The following is a 3115-nucleotide window of genomic DNA, read 5'->3' as shown; positions in this document are numbered from 1 at the left end:
GTTAGAAATAGCAGGGAGTGAGAGCGGGTGCCCCCTTGCTTGTTGAGGTAGTACATGGCCGTCGTGTTGTCTGTGACAACCTGAACACCACGGCCATGCACTAGTGGAAAGAAGGCTCTCAAGGCTTTGATGATCGCTAGCACTTCTAGTAGGTTGATGTGGAACAGACGTTCCTGGTGTGACCATAGAGCATGAACAGAATGGCGGCCGCAATGGGCTCCCCACCCTGTGGGGCTCGCATCCGAGGTGACTTGAACAGTCAATTTGAGAGGCCGAAAGGGGCGACCTACTCGCAAATGAGGGGCGTAGGTCCACCATTGAAGTTGTCGGGAGAGTTCCGGGGTGACTCTGAGACGCTTGTGTTGAGGCTCTCGCAAGGGATTGAATAGGGACAGCAGCCAAACCTGAAGAGACCTGAGTTTCAGCCTGGCATGAGAAAGACAGGGGGTCGTGGATGACACCAGGCCCAGAAGGTGCTGAGCGTGTGCGGCAGACACCTTCGCCCCTGGCTTGAACTTTTTCACAGCCTTGCGGATCTTTTGAATTCGGCTTCGTGGAAGAAAAATCCGGCCTTTGGAGGCATTTAGTTTTGCCCCGATGTAGTGGATGGTCTTGGAGGGATTGAGGTGGGATTTCTTGTAATTCACCGTAAGGCCCAGGCTGTGGAGCACTTGAAGGGTGTAGCTGGTGTTCCTTGCGGCCTGTCGTTTTGATGATGCAACGAGTAACCAATCGTCGATGTAGGGAAACACCTGCACGCCGTGCAGCCTTAGAAACGCTGCAACAGGCGCCATACATTTTGTAAAAGTACGGGGAGCTGTGGCCAAACCGAAGGGAAGGGCGAGAAACTGGTAAATAACATCTTGGAAAATGAACCTGAGAAATTTGCGATGAGCGGGATGAATGGTAATATGAAAGTAAGCGTCCTTTAGGTCTATGACGGTGAACCAGTTTTTTCTTTTTAGGAGGTGGATGATGGATTCCAACGTCACCATGCGGAAGCGACGGGTGTGCAGGTAAGTGTTGAGAAGCCTGAGATCCAGAATGGGGCGTATGCCTCCTCCTTTTTTGGGAACGGCGAAATATCTGGAATAGAAGCCATTTGAGATGTCTCTTGCAGGGACGCGTTGGATAGCATCTTTCTCCAATAACGAATTTACCTCTTCTTGTAGGGAGGAGTCGGAAGAAGTAAATTCTAAACGACCCAAAGGAGGGTGGTCGAGAAATTCCAGTCTGTAACCGGAGGAAATTATATCCAGAACCCAGGAATCGTTTGTGATGGCGGACCAGTTTGAGAAGAACGGTTGGAGCCTTGTATCGGAGCCGAGAAAGGAGGAAGTCGGAGGTAAGTCAAAGAAAATGTTTTTGTTTCTTGGCAGGTGGTTTGTACGATTGGCGTCGTTGAGAAGGCTGGTTACGGTAAGTCTGCGAGGTGGTGGGGGCGGACGTTACCCTGGATTGAGACTGATTCTTGTAGCTTCTGAATTGAGGAGAATGCTGATAACGATTAGGTGACCGTTTCCAGTATGGTTTAGAAAACCTGGGTTGAGGCTGAATATAATAAGACTTAGCAGTCTTTTTAGCCTTGTGAACATCCTCGAGATGACTGTCGGTTTTACTATGAAAAAGACCTGAGGCATCAAAGGGTAGATCTTCAACTTTGGCCTTTACATCCTCTAAAATGTTCGCAGACCGTAGCCAAGCGTGTCTGCGAAGTGATATGCATGAGACTAAGATCCTGGCAGCCGCCTCCACAGAATGTCTAGTGGCGATTCTTTGATGTTTCGAGACAGTCTGAGCTTCCTCGTAGGTGTTCATATAGCCCTGCTTGACTTCGTCAGGTAGCAGTTTCAAGGCAGGCATGATCTTGAGCCACAGCTGTTTTTGATATGCACCAAGAGCTGTCTGATAGTTAGCCACACGTAAAACAAAGGAGATGAGAGAATAAAGTCTCCTGCCCAACATCTCCAGTTTTCTACCTTCCTTGTTAGTAGGTACAACGTGGGCATGCCCGGAAGGTTTGGAGCAGCTAGATTCCACAATGAGAGAGTTCGGGATAGGATGTTTCAGGAGAAACTTGGCATCCTCGTCATTGATTCTATACATGTTTTCAGTTCTTTTAGGGAGGGGAACCGATGTGGAAGGGTGGTCCCAGAGGTCTTTGATGATTGAAAGCAATGCTGGGAGATAAGAAAGGCTGGGTGGAGGGGACCTTTCTTTATTAATGTCCCCAAAGATGAGGTCTTCCTCGGGGGGTGGGGGCTCATCCATGCGAAGCTTAAGAGCCTTGGCTAAGCGTGCCAGCATCTGAGAATATGAGGAGAAATCTTCAGATGGGGATGACTCATGGGGATCACCGGTGTCGGATCCCACTGTTTCTCCAAGAGGTAGATCATCCAGTTTAGGTCTTTCAGATGGGGTCTCCTCGGAAACAGAATCCTGAGACGAGAAAGGGGAGTCATCCTCCGAAGAGGAGATCACATGCTTCTTAGGGCGTCGAGGTTCGACGTCGAGCCGGGGAGTCGGCTGCGGTTGGGGTGCCGGGGTAGATGGGAGAGGAGGCTGAGGAGGTCGATCGGGTCCGGGGAGTTGCGGGGCAGCGGGATCGAGAGGGCGCCGCCGCCGACGTTGACGCTTCCGAGGTGGTGACGAGTCCGAAGCGGAGGAAGCAGAAGATGAGACATAGATGTACTTGACGCGTCGACGTCGATGGCGGTGAGGCGTCGACGCGGAAGATGAAGAGGTCGATGAACGCCTCCGACGATGGTGACGACGTCGTTTGTGTCGTCCCGACGAGGTCGAGGACGAATCAGATGAAGAATGCCGGCGACGTCGCGAACGGTGGTGTCTCTCGACACTCCCCCTGTGCGACGACCGATGTCGATCGCGCGAAAGGTGTTTGCGCTTCTCCTTGTTTTTGCGCGGAATCGAGGGGGAGTGCGAAGGCAACGGAGACACGGAATGAGCCGGAGATGGCCGCCCAGAGGAAATCGGGCTGGAATGGCCAGAACCCAAGCTTGTAGTGGCTCGTACAAGCTGACTTGGCGTGGGAGAGGGAGCGCCAAGGGGTCGAATCGGCTCAGCCTGCCTTGGAGGGATTGGTGTAGGTGCCTCC

Source organism: Pogona vitticeps, chromosome 1 (assembly GCF_051106095.1).
Source record: "Pogona vitticeps strain Pit_001003342236 chromosome 1, PviZW2.1, whole genome shotgun sequence".
Taxonomy (NCBI): domain Eukaryota; kingdom Metazoa; phylum Chordata; class Lepidosauria; order Squamata; family Agamidae; genus Pogona; species Pogona vitticeps.
This window is presented reverse-complemented; position numbering follows the sequence as displayed.